General features: G+C 38.8%; 1 protein-coding gene across 3 annotated transcripts in view; it reads right to left on the minus strand.

Moving 5' to 3' along the window:
* Nucleotides 1–14,028, minus strand: part of LOC117394903 (inactive phospholipase C-like protein 2) — a 78,205-nt gene that overhangs the window by 57,116 nt on the left and 7,061 nt on the right. Inside the window, exon 2 of one of the 3 annotated variants that reach the window (XM_059010819.1) lies at nt 3,779–4,619. The exons of the other annotated variants lie outside the window; for them this stretch is intronic. The gene's annotated coding sequence lies outside the window, so the exon portion shown is untranslated. The remainder of the gene's footprint in view (nt 1–3,778; nt 4,620–14,028) is intronic. 3 annotated transcript variants of the gene reach the window in all.

Below are 14,028 nucleotides of genomic sequence, written 5' to 3' on the forward strand. Positions count from 1 at the left end.
CTTACTCTCGCTCTCTTTCGTGCGGCGACACCAGCAAATGCCAGGGCAGTCAGTTCAGGGGCAGCAAAGCATAAACACAAGAAATGGGAAGAAGAATGCAAGCTGCAAAGGGGGCATTAGAAAGATTTTTACAAATTGGAAATTCGGCACAGTCCTCCACGACAGGTGCTGAAAGCCCCGAACTGCCCTATCCTATCCCTGACCCTCTGGAGAACAGTAGTTTAATGAAGCGTGTCAAAAAACACCTCTAATTAACAGTAAAGCAAGGAGAGCTAACTGGCTTTGCTGTATTGGTGATTGAGAAAGAAGTAAGTTAAACTGCATTTGACTTAAGGTTGCCACCGTCCATACATTTAAGACCTGTTAGTAAAAAAAAGTCACATTTTAACATGAAACCATAAAAACTTCTGTGATGTTGGATTGAAATAAAGGATGGTATATTTTTGTATTGCTTTGTGGCTTTCAAAAAAAATACAGTGTCAGTAAAAAATAAAAAATTTTTAAAAAAGGCCACTGTAAATCTGTATGTCAGTAAAAACAAGGTTGGCAACTCTGGCTTGACTACACAACAATGTATGTACACACGTTTGATTTTTTACATATAGTGGACAACAGTTTGAACACCCTCTTATACAGAAGTATCAAGAAGTATTTTTAAATTGGATAACATGTGGTGTTCTTGTCCGTATTGGAACTGTTGTATTTTTATTCAGTAAATTGGGAGAGGTGATTATCAAACTTTGCTATGGGATTTGAAGTAGGCTTCAGGTTTTTCCAAATTTATTTTGAAATATTTAACACACCGGTATTTATCACACCGCCTTCAATTAAACTGTCTCTGTCAGATTCAGTTAGTCGTTCAGTTCAGAGCAGTGTGAGACTTACAGGAGAAGCCTTGAGCCAGTCCTTATCATGCTGTAGTTCAGGAGAAGCCTTGAGCCAGTCCTTATCATGCTGTAGTTTTATGTTTAAAATTGATGGTTAAAGTGCTAGTAATATCCCCCCACCCCCATCATTTCCTTATGAAATATATTCAAATTCATGGCATGCCACCTAAGTACAAATATTTTTTCAATAAGAATATGTTCCAAAAAATGAATAAATAACTACACATAGTAGAAGGCATTCCCTGAGTGAAGCAGTAATCTAAAAAATGTACTCAGCCTCCTGGGCTCATTTCTATAGTTCATCTTTCAAAGCAATCTGCCTCCACAGCCCTGTTGCTTCACTTCCGCTGGGTTTGGGGAGGGTCACATGCAACAGTAGCTGCACAGCTCTACCTGTCCAAGCACTGCACTACACCTAAGACAAGCTGCTACGCACTGCCAACCACATCCTCTGGAGCACTGCCTGTGGGAGCCCTGACAGCACTGAACAGCAGGATCTACAGCCAAGAAGCAGCCCTGCACTCTGTACACGAGTGGCTCCTTTACTCTAAAGGTAATAGTAAGTGGAAATCACCTCACAATCAAGGTATCTGCTGTAAGGCTTATCTCAGATTCACAGAGACAAATGACTTTGTTTTGTCAGACAGAAGAATTTGTGCTCATAATAGCTCACTGCTTTACCTGCCTTACCAGTTACAGTATCCCCTTTGTGCAAAAACAAACAAATCAAATTAACTTCTTCAAACACATATTTTTAATAAAATAAAATCAAACATGCATGTTTTATTGGGAAGAGGTAGTGGTTGGGTTAGTTGATATTCCGGGTCATAGATATCCACACACTAGACTCTGTGCTGTACTTTATTATCCATTCCAAAACTGAAAGTGAAAAAGTTTACCAGTACTTGTTCAACAGAACTGCATGACCTCAAATTACAGTAAAAGCTGTAAGAAAAATCCCCATTGAATAGCAACGTTGCAAAAAGCTGATTTAATATGTATACGGTATGAGCAGACTGCAAAACATCATCAATATTGTTACAGGCTTGGAACTTAAATTCTGCACAACAGTAATCCAGTGGAACAGAAATAAGCCTTGAATTTGGCTGAGCAAGACAAAGTAGAAAGATAAAGAGCCTCTAATAACCTCACTCATTAGAAAACAGTTCCTGGGTGGTAACTCTTTCAACAATTTTATTGCTGCAGCAAACCAAAAATCAGACAGTATTCACGAAGCCAGCAGTACTACTGTACCTTCTGACTTACACTTGGGATCCAAGGACCATTATTATTCTTTTTTTTTTTTTTTTTTTTTTTTTTAAATCATTCTGGTAATACAGTTGCGTTGTGAGGTGCACGCTTCAGAATGTTGGTGGGCTCATACTCTGCGTTGTAGTTCCCGCTGTGGAGAACTTGGATCAGAGTAGACTGAAGGACCGAACACTATACTGAGTTGAGCCCCTTGTGTGTTTTACTGAAATCCATTTCAGGCTTTTGTGGATTCTATTGCTATGTCCTTCTGTTCTTCGTTCTTTTAGACGGTAACAAAAACATTCTGTTTTCGGCTTTTAGTGTGTGTTTCTTATTGTTAAAACATTTTCAAAACTTTAATAAATTAATGAAGAAAAAAATTTGTGTACAATAACATAAAGACTTTGTACAGGGGACCTCCCGGGAAAAATGGCATTATCCCAGTTTTCAGCCTTTAATTGTGTTTTATGTTTCGGAGAGCCCCGATATTGATTTACTGTTTTCATTACGTACTGTAGGTTTGTCTAATATTAGTAGATCAAGTGCTCTATGATAACGGTGACTGCTTGTCAAAGCAGAGGTTTCTCAGAGTAATAACTATAATTTACCCTGCAGTCATTTATAATTACTATCAATCACAGATTTCTGAATCTTCACTGGGCAGAATAAAGGTTAAATCTACTCTGATGCAATCTGTGTGAGTATATCAGTACATTTCCTGCAGATAAACTGTCTGGCCAGAATTTGTGAACCTGATTGGTTTTGAAATTGCCCTGGTGTGGGGCATGTTCTCCTAGTATACCCAAGGTCCTTCAGTAGCCATGGACGGCCAAACAAATGTTCTAGTTTACTTAAGCACCATTGCAGTCCACCCAAAAACACTGACATAGTTTTGGAAAGCATGACATAGACTTCAGGGTTCAGGGAACAAAATCAGGAACCTCCCAATTACATTTTATTTAATTATCTATCCATTTTGTAGGAACAATTCAATAATTGATAATTTAATGTTTATCTGGGTTGATTAGTTCTCTTATTAATAATATTTAATTGACGTGTTACAAAGATTGAGGATTTACTATGAACACACATACATGCGCAGTTCAAGGAATGTTTAATCAACAGTAGTATTAAGTACACAAATATTAAACAGAAATCATAAAAGTCAGAAAGTAAATCTCTTAGTCTCTAAGCACAAAACACAATTCAAAAACTCTCACTGCACTCATGCTGGCTAGCAGGCAATTGAAATATGACACCGCCTGTCTCCTCACACACCAGCAGCAGCTTCAACAGCAAGCAGTCTGTGAAGTAGCTAATACCTTGCTCACACACACACACATACACACCCACATACGAGCACAGCCACAACTGAGATGGTGCAGACAATCTTAGAATATATCACATTAAGCTTATTAATGGTATATAGATTAAGGATATGGCAAGTTTACTTTTAAAGAAATTCTTCACACAACAATATGAGGTAGATTACTTCTAGTTACGTCATCAAGTTTCACTAAAAGTTAATTCACATGCAAAGAGTGCAAACTAAAAAATTAACAGTTCAATTCTAAGTGAATGTGTTACAATTAATTCATTTAGTTTCATGAAAGAAAAATGCAACTGGAATTATACTCAACAGTTCGTTGAAGCTTAGACTTTTGGTCCGCTGTTTTGGAAACTCAATCTGTTGAAGTGTCCAGTACAAAAAGCTCTCCTCTCACAACGAAGTCTTCAATCCCACGTTGGATCAAATTCAGCAACAAAGCTTTCAATTCTCGACAGAATCAACAAACAGCTGCAACAAAGTCTTCAGTCCTCGGTATAGGATCCACAACAGCGCCTGTCCGCTCTGTCCTCTTCGCTGAATCTTTTAGCTACGCAGGTAGCAGGGCACAGTTTCTTTTGGATACTGTGGTTTTAGGTCTACAACAGACCTAGACTGGTTTGTCTGATAACAGTCTCTGTAAGTTTTATGGCAGTCCTCTAGCCGGGCCTCCGTCTCGTTGCTTGTGGTCGTTGACTCGCTTGCAGCTTGCTTCCTCTTCTTGGGTCCATTTTCAGGCAGAGTCCCGTCTTGGTTCCATTTTTAGGCAGAGTCCCGGAGTTGCAGCTTTGCTTAGCAGAGTGACAGCACCTTGTTTAGCATTCGATGTGGAGTGCAAAATGTTTAGTTTTGCTTGGATATTTATAGTCTTTTTCACTCTGTAAATAGCCACTTTCATGAGATCATTTGTGTATCTTGCCTTTTTTTAAACTCACAGTTCTTTGATGTTTTAATGTCCTTTTCCACCGGGACATCGCTAGTTTATGTCTTCCTTGCGTCAAAACGATTGTTGTTGCACGTGTGAATTATCTGTACATAATTCAACTGTCCGCTCAGCCTAATCCAGTTCAGGTGCTGGTCCTCTAATCAGTAGGTCACATAGTTCAGTATGTCTGCAAGCCAGAGGCCACCTTCTCAAGACACAGCAGTTTGCCCTGTTTCTCAAGACACACAGTTTCATTAATGAGTCCAGTTACATTTCTAATAATCGTTCATGTATTATCATATTCAGGGAATATTTGCTAGGTCCTAATAATAATCCAATATTAAATCAGAGAAGGAAGCCCATTGTGTAATTCTCATCAGTTTAAAATACACTCCCATCCGCCCCACAAATCTCATAAATCTATCTTTTTTTTAAGTCTCGGGACAAGGTTAGGTGCCAGCTCACATTCAAGTTCGCTGAAATAACAAGGTGACATTTTCATCACATTGAATAAATCAGCCCTTATTGGTGCAGAGCTAAAATAGCTATTCAGGGTATACTCCATTAGTGTTGGGATTTACAATGGTTTCTTGTCAAGAAATATGTATTGTAGCACTTATACTGAAGATACAGGTAAAGGATGTATTTGGATCAGCATTAATATCTTTTGGGGATTGTTCTGTTATTAGCAAATGAAAACACATACAATTATACATATATGTGAGACTGAACAACCATTATTGTATTTATTTAAAAACAGTTTGAGGTGTGTATTTACTGCAGTCAGGCACTGAGGATTCCCACAAAGCACTGCTAATGCTCCTCAGTCCTGACCTGCAACCCAACCTCATATTCAGCCTTGGGCCCAAGAGACTGCTAAGTGTCAGACTGTGCCAGATTGTGTTGTTGTTTTGTGATGTGGTCTATTGCTCCCTCTCCCCCATCCCTCAAGGATGGGGGTGAAATTACAAACTAATTTCACTCGTAACCATGGATACAAACCCCAGAATGATTCATATCCAGGTCTCCAGAGGTGAAAGGCTAATGAATAACGTCACTGAGCCAATCAGCCACAGATCTAGTGTCCATTCAAATGCTTCACCCACTCACTCTAAGGAAGGATCAACTGTGCCATTACTTGTCTGTACACAATACAAATAATCATAACCTATGTTGTGGTGGGCCTGGCCACTGAGGTTTCCAGATCCCTGTACAGCTTCAGTCAGGTTAAATCCCAAATCTTCAACAGCATCCAGGGTTGGAGATGGCCTAGCAGACCAATAGATGTATGGTACCAACAACACAGTGTACAGGGAGCCACCAACACATCCACACTCAACTGGCAGTCACCCTGCAGGTAAAATGTGCCCCTAAACCATATTGAGTCTCAACAGCATTTACACCATGGTGCATTATACTACAGCATTTCACAACCAATTAGTTCTCATGTGCAATTGTTTTGTGCACCCTACCCAAGACCGTCATGCTGGTGTCTTAAGGTAAAGTAAACATACCAAGTGCACCGTGTAAACATTTAGCGTATTATCACGGCCTCAGGCTGCTTTCATTCCAGAATCGTCAAATGATTTAAAGTAGAACAGTAGAAGAGGGAGTTCCCTACGTGCAGAGAACAAAACACTTCAAGCCGAAAGCAAGCCTCTTAAGGTACAACAGCACCAGTTCATTATACATGTTTTATTCAAATCATTTTCATTTGCATTATAGATACTTTTTGACTAAAACAAATGGGCTCAAGACTTAAGTATGGTACGCCCCCCTAAGAGGAAGCACCATATCATTACTGTGGAAACTGCAGTAAGCTGTCTTTTGCCATTTGGTCACAGTACATCAATTTTTGTTAAGTACGTGTATGCTTACAGTGTCTCTAGATTAGTACAATTCATATATGATCTCATTCAAAAAATGTACTCCCACGTTATTTTGCTCCCTGACTTATCAAACTTGTGAAATTTCAGGGGCAATAAGTTACTATAAAATGATGGACACTACACAGGCAAGTATACTACTGTACATGTACAATTTAACATAAACATGGCCAAATTAGTAAATAATCAAATTCCACAGAACTATTTCATTACAATATTTAAAAAAACACAAGTTACACAACTGAATTTCATTATTAACTGTAAATCTTGAGCATTGCACACAGGCCCTTTGGACTTGATTACTATCACACAAGTGAGCATTATACTGTGGAATCAACAGGGTTAGGTTTCTATGCAAACCTTGACAGCTTTTATGCACAGTACCAGACCAGTGATAATTAATCCCACATCGAGACGTTCTATCCTGTTCTACTTCATTAAAAAACAAAGGCAAAATATAAATTAAAGGTAATTCCAACTGGGAAATCATGACGGTATGGAGCACATTTACTAAAAGAAGTTACATTTTGTAGTAGACACATACAGTACTGCGGTGGTCCTTAAATTGCCATACTGAGCAGGGTATTTCTAGCTGAAGTAACAGTTAGATTATGACAAATGGAAATACTGGTGGAAATTCAAGTACAGTAAATCGACCAGAGTAAGGGCGGATATGTAAAAAGGCGGATGAATGAATCCTGTTTTAAATACCATTATACACAGCTGTAACAATTACTATATTCACACAATTATTGTTTTGAGATTCAGCTTTTTTTAGAGAGCTTCCCTGAATCCCTTGTTTAGAAAGATACAGGGTATTAATTCTTGTGACAGAGTAGCCGTCTGCCGTGTGGGTGCGTGCATTCGCTGCTGAGTGACAGGCAGGAGATTGAGACGGAGGTTGAAGTTGATATGCCCCCTGCAGGCGAACAGGATTTATTTACATATCAAAACACTGAACAGCTCACGTGACACTACCAGCAATGGCAGCGCACGCAGTACATACAACACAGTGTACAAACACTTTGGTAGAATCTACAATCTCTGAACTAATCGTCTCTGTTCAATAATAAACTAACATTGCTGAAGAGGTTGATCATGGCGGGTAAACGGTTAGGGCGGATATGTGACGGGCGGATACGAGACGGATTACTGTATCTCAGTATAGTGCTATAGCTGTCTCCTAACTCTAACCATAACCCTGTTTTAATGGGGTCACAATGTGTAAAATATAAAGTAGAACCTGAGAGAGTTGAAAAGCAGACCCCCAAACACCTAGCATTTCATCCAAACTGTAATATTCCTTCTGGGCTTATTATTAAGATGGAAAACCTGTTAAGTTTTTAGCAATAAACACCACACGATATTAAAGTGTATGTGTTGCTGTGGAGTTTGTGTTGCATTAAAAATACTCTGTTATTCATTTTTCTCCTTTTGAAGACAATTTGAATTTTAAGCAGATGCAACATGGCACCAGCTACTGTAGGTGGTTTTAATTTAAATGACAAAAGGAGAAGCAGGATATTAAAACAGCTGTGATGCCTGCAGTGTTATAAAGGACATTGTAAATGAGATCAATTTCATGGTGCTTTTAAGGTAGCTGAAAGACAGAATATAAATGCAGCAGCAGAATGATTGTTTTTAATAAGAGGGCTCTTTGATTGGAGTTCTTTCAAAAGCATTATTAAATGTTTGCTGTGAAATGCCCAGACAGCCCCAGACAGGCAGAAGAGGAGAATATATAAAAGTGGTGAAAGGGCTACATGGGAACCATTCAAACCAGGCCAAGGATTAGGGTTTAGAGCTAAGGGCACACCAGCCCTGACTGTCTGCTGGAAAAAGAAATCTTTCTTGCAGAGTACAAAGTTCCTTTCTTAATGGGCAGTGTGGTCTAGTGAGAGTCAAGGGGCTAGCTCACCCCAGAGTGCTGCGTGATTCCCCTAATACCTCTGGCCCACCCAGCAAGAGAACTGTCTACAGCTCAGGGACTTGAGCCAGTATATTAGAAAAAAGCAGAACTAATTAAAATAAACACTTTGGAAACATGCACACATAACGTGCTGCATTACAGGGTGTGCTTGCTTTTGTCACACCTTTCTGGATCTCTGTGTGCACAGGATATTAATTATGTAGTTCATGCTTTACACACAGTAAGTTCAGGACAGTGTGCAGCTGCACCTTGCGAGTTTAGGAGCTGAACAGCCTTCCTCTCCTTTTCCCCCCGACACCACTTAACCTGGAATGAAAGTGGCCGTGATCCAAATCAGGTAAGCAATGTGAACTGCTTCAAATAATACTGAGGTGTATCCTCTGCTTTAACCCTAAAAAGGCAGGCAAACAGTGTCATTGCAGTAACAGAGGAAAAACTTGTCAATCTTAAGACAACAACATACTGTACAAATACTAAAAGAGGAGCCTTACAGAACAGAAGTACATAGTCCCTGGCCAGCTACTTTTCACAGGCCAATTCATCCAGAGGCAATGCATGCATATGGAATCACACATTTGAAGGGATAAGACAGAGAACGGGTGTACATCCTTGGGAGCAATCTACTACTTGCTAATTCTGCAGGTAAACTGCAAAGACAAAACCAATCTAATCCCAAATGTTCTGCAACACAGCTATCTGAAAGAATGTGACTGGGAACAGCAGCTAGTGTTGTGACGCGTGCTTACTGTACCTTCAGTGCCTTTATTCTTTATTCTGAAAGCTGCTGACTTTCTGTTGCTCAAGGAGAAGGACACACCATCAGGAGCACCCAGACTACATGTTTACAGCGGCTGCAAGAACTGGGCCAACAAGATGGTCACAGATACGGATTTCTTGTTGCCTGGAAACCTGCCAGCTCAATAAATAAATCCAATTTGTGTCATATTGTTCAAAATCATTATATCTACTGTCTATTGCGGTCTCATTTTACTGGTTTTTTTTTGACAGATTTATAAACTATAAAAAGAATACTATTGACAAAACTATGACAAAGACTGGTACATATCTGACAACATGACATGGAAATTTAGTGTCTTCTCTGACGATATTTTAACTTATATGGCAATAAATCATACATGCCAGACTTATCCAGTTCCTTTGAAATGGACTCCCATATATTGTCTTTCAAATCTGTATCTTTATAACTGCAATGATCTTTGTCATAAAGCTTTGTCGTAAATAGGATTCATTTTGCGTCACTCCAGTGTCGCCTTGGTGTGCCCCCTCGACTGTGGTGTCGCCTGTGGTGTGAAAACTCTAGGTTCCATTCATTTTATCACATCGCTGCACACTGCGCTTGTTGCATCGTGTCTGGTGTGTAACAGCCTTAGGTATTACAATTTGAGCACATGCTGTAGACGGATACGTAGTGGATTTACATGTTCCTGTATCTCTGTAAAAGTATGGCATTCCATACAACACATACACCAGGAGACCTTGAGTGCTGGTTGAGAATTTGCATTTGGAAGTACAGTATAATAATTATTCAAACTGGCTGAATCTAAAAAAATAAGAAAAATATGAATCCTTATAAATAATGAAACAGAGTCAATTTTAAATCTTGTTAAATCTATAATATTGTGGTTAGTTTCTGGCTTCTGAACTAATGTACAGTAGAATATATTGCATTTCACAGCCAAACATAGAGCAATTGTTGTTTATCCACAATATTTAACAGTATTTACTAATACAAAAATGTATCACAGCAGTTATTTGATGCACTGTAATCCCCCCCCCCCCCCCCAGCTCCTCACCACTACATAATTTTGGCATTTCATCTCCACACGTTTGACTTTGTGTCATTGCTCACTGGTTCATTGTTAAGAAAAGGCTTTAGTACTTTAGTAGTGCAACGTGAAAACAGCAGTATGAAATTATATATATATATATTTTTTTTTTTTTTGTGTGTGCTGGGAAAAATATCCCAGTATTCGAACATTGCTCCACATATGTTCAAAGCCAAAAAAATATGTGTCTGCCACAAATCACATGGTCGATAGAAATTAGAAATACCTCTCACAATGTGATTTGTCTTACACTGATTGACCACCTTGCCAGAATTTGGCAAGCGAAAAAACAGCTCCTTCCAACACAGCTGCTCTTGACCCTCTGCTTAAAAGTTTTTGGCAACAAGAAGTGAAGGAGTCCAGATTAGGATGCGCATGCAACCCACGGTGCCAAACAGGTCCTGCCTTATATTGAACCTTGTCTCTGGGGTCACTAGTTCAATGAAAATAAATACTTGTTTCTTCTCACCTGTGCTGAATCTTTTCCCCACAATGGTCCATAATAATTATTAATAATAATAATAATAATAATAATGAGCCTCACACTAATACTGAACATACAAACTCAGATATAAAAGACCTGTCTATTCTTAAGCATTCACTCAATTCAGCTAACCAGCTCATTTGGAAGACCAAATTATCCATTCAGACATCAATAACACACATTGCTATTGCTGTCTCTGCTGTCTGATTGATTTATTTTTTTTCTTAAACAAGATATTCAATTGTTTTTATATTCTGTACACACTTCCATGGTCATTAATGAACCTGGGTCCCAGCCGAGTTGTATGATGACATCAAACAAATGGGTGTCTGTTACATTGTCAGAGCTGCAGCAGTGACAGATGTGACCTTTATAATGTCACACACAAGTCAAGCACAATAGGCAGTGGCTCAGTCCCAGGGCTTCCAAAAACACGGTTGTGTCAGAGGTGGATGCTAACCTGAAAAGCCAGTATTTAAAGGACTGTCTCGAGGATTCAACCTATTAAAACCTTTGCAGGACATGACCTTAGAATTTCTGTCTGGAACAATACTTTAAAACTGACAGAGGTCTTTACAATTTTGAAGAGATGTCAACAATGTCTCACAGGTCTTCAACCAGTAGAGTAATCTTTCTCAAAACAGGAGTCTTTTAAATACATGTTCAGTTATAGCACTTAAAAAAATGTCCAGAATACAGAGGGGGTAGTTAAACTGTGTTTTATAATCTGTTATTCCGCCGAATTGTGTTAACATAGGTCCTTGTGTCAGGATCTTAACAGAAATTAGGTCTGCAGGCTCAAAGGTTCAACATTTCCTGTACAAGGGAAAGGTTGGCAATCGCTCAACTTGACTAGATACCAAAATCTCTAGAAGGTTAGCCCCGTGGTCCCCTAGCCCCTGCTGGAAAAAAATGAGCAGACGCTCACAGCAGTACTGCTCTAGCTTACAGACACTAAGCTTAGAATCCAGCTAGGCCTCAATACGCCAGGCTGCACAGGCACAGATGCACACACTTCCTGCATCTTAATCAACACAGGCAGTGATTCTCTGCAGCCCTGCCACAGGTCTCAGGATTGAACACACATGATGCCACACACACCTACGTACCAGCTAGGAGAGAGTCTTTCCACAGTCCTGCAAGAAAAATGATGCTCTAGCCCAGTGGCTCTGTATCCTGGGTTCAGGATTTATTTATTTATTTTTTTCACATCGCACATCTTAGCCTATACCGTATAAATGGGCGGAGAATTTATTTTGGCTTTATTGGTGGTTTTGATTGGATAGCCAATAATACTTCCACCCTGTGACGCTGTCAGGGTGGGGGACAACCGGGACTGTTGTCCCGGGCACGGGACTTAAAAAAAAAAAAATAAATAAATAAAATGTAATATTGTCAAAACACTTGTCCTTTGAAGCAGGACGAGTGTTTTAGAATGAAAGTTAAAGCCTCAACTTTTTTTAAAAGCACACTGTGCCATATCATCATATGCTCATCTGCAAATGTTTGCATTTCTAAAAGGAAAAACAAAATGTTACCAAAAATAATTCAATAAATAATGTGTTTAAACCCTGATTTTCCCCTAACCGAAACTTGTCAAGAATTCAAAATCTTGTCCGTGGTACAGTACGGATGTTCTTTTTAATAAAACATGTATGGAACAAAGTTTGGCCCTGCTTGTTATACTGTTACTGAGTAGGACTGTCTGTGAATTGAAACCAGGATTTCCTGGTTTATTGTAAAAGCGCTACAGTTCAAATGGTTTGATAACTCATACAGTACCAGCTCTGAAGAAGCCATGTGGTCTTCAGTTCCCTTTGTTCTTATTTATTCACCCAGGACTGCACAGTAGTTTTACAGCTGGCTGAGGTAAAGGGCGTGACTCATCTCAGGAATCACAATTCTGGATGTAGCCTATGACATTTATAACTAGGACCCTCTGCCTTTTCTCTCAACTTTTACCACTACACTACTATTCAATTATGTTTAATTCAATAAATTCACTGGGAAACAAATCTAAAAATATATACATGAAAACAAACCAATTATAGGTTGATTTACTATTCCCAACTCATTTTAGTAAGTATGAATATCACTAGCACTGGTGAGATTTAAGTGGCAGAAACTACAGATTCCTGTGACCCATTTAATCAATGCATTTACATTTTGTTTTGACTTGGGTTTTCTTTTTGTGCTGTAATATTGCCATTCATCCTTATATTTTATAAGATTCCTCGAGTCCCTGTGACTAAAACTAGGGAGTAAAATAATCATGTGGGTTTGACACTTAGTTCCACAACTGCATCACCAGTTTGTTTCGGACATGATAAGATCTGAGGGCTCTCCAATGAGTCCAATCAATGTAACTGTATGGATTGATGCTCACAGTGGAGTCCTGATCAAAGAGGAGCATTACAGCCTTCACTCCCAAGAGATCACAACTACCACTTTATACATATATTGCAGTCCACAATATGCTGACTTCAAATTATTTCACAGATACAGTATAGTATACCAAACAACCCTTACTCCATGTTTCATTTTAAATGCTACTATAGAATATTTTTTTGGAATTATGAACTGCTCAAGGGGGAATCCCAGTGCAAACCACAAAGTAAATGCTGTTAGCGCATCTGAGTTAAGTGACTGGAAACTATTCTTTAGTCTGCTGAGAATACTTCTGAATCATAGTGCTTCTGAGATAAAACCTACACCCATTAACTGCAAGACGATGATCAGAATATATATTCACTTAATAACTGGAATCCTAAATGTAACAGTACAGTACTTACCTATATGCACAAGGACATTTTTAAAATGTGTTTTTAAGGCATAGTTTGTATTGCCTCGCTTTAGGCTACTTAAGTTGCTGTTTAAAGTGAGTTTTAGTTTTATATTTATAGGACATTTATATTATGATAATGAATGTTCTACTCGTAACCTGATTGGCTGAAACAATCTAACAGGTTTCATGATTGGTTAAGACAATCCAACAAGTTTCAACTAAACTGCAAGTGTGTTTTTCTAATAGAGCTGTAACATTACACTTTTAACCATATGCTGGAAAACCAGAACTACATACTTTTAATCAAATCACAAAACCGTCCACGTGCACATATTGATCAATGTCATGGAAACATGCAGATACACAGATGAGGTTCCACAGCAAACACAGACTTCAAATAAATATTTTCTTTGTGAACAGCTACTGTACATTAGGTACTGTATTGTAGGACTATTCCCCACAGTAAACTGCAGCAAATAGCAATTTATAAAAAAAACATTTTACATCATAAAACAACATGGCTAATGGGGTTAAAAGATGCACATGGCATTTTATGTGGACCTGCGAGTCCCTGTGGATTCCTATGGTCCAAATAAAAGTAGGATTCTCTATAAGATGGGGAGCCATGGCAGCTTTCTGAGATGTCGAATCCACTTGAATGATAATCCGAAAGAAGTCCAAAGCATATGGTGATATATGATTGTAT

Source organism: Acipenser ruthenus, chromosome 3 (assembly GCF_902713425.1).
Source record: "Acipenser ruthenus chromosome 3, fAciRut3.2 maternal haplotype, whole genome shotgun sequence".
NCBI classification, from domain to species: Eukaryota; Metazoa; Chordata; class Actinopteri; order Acipenseriformes; family Acipenseridae; genus Acipenser; species Acipenser ruthenus.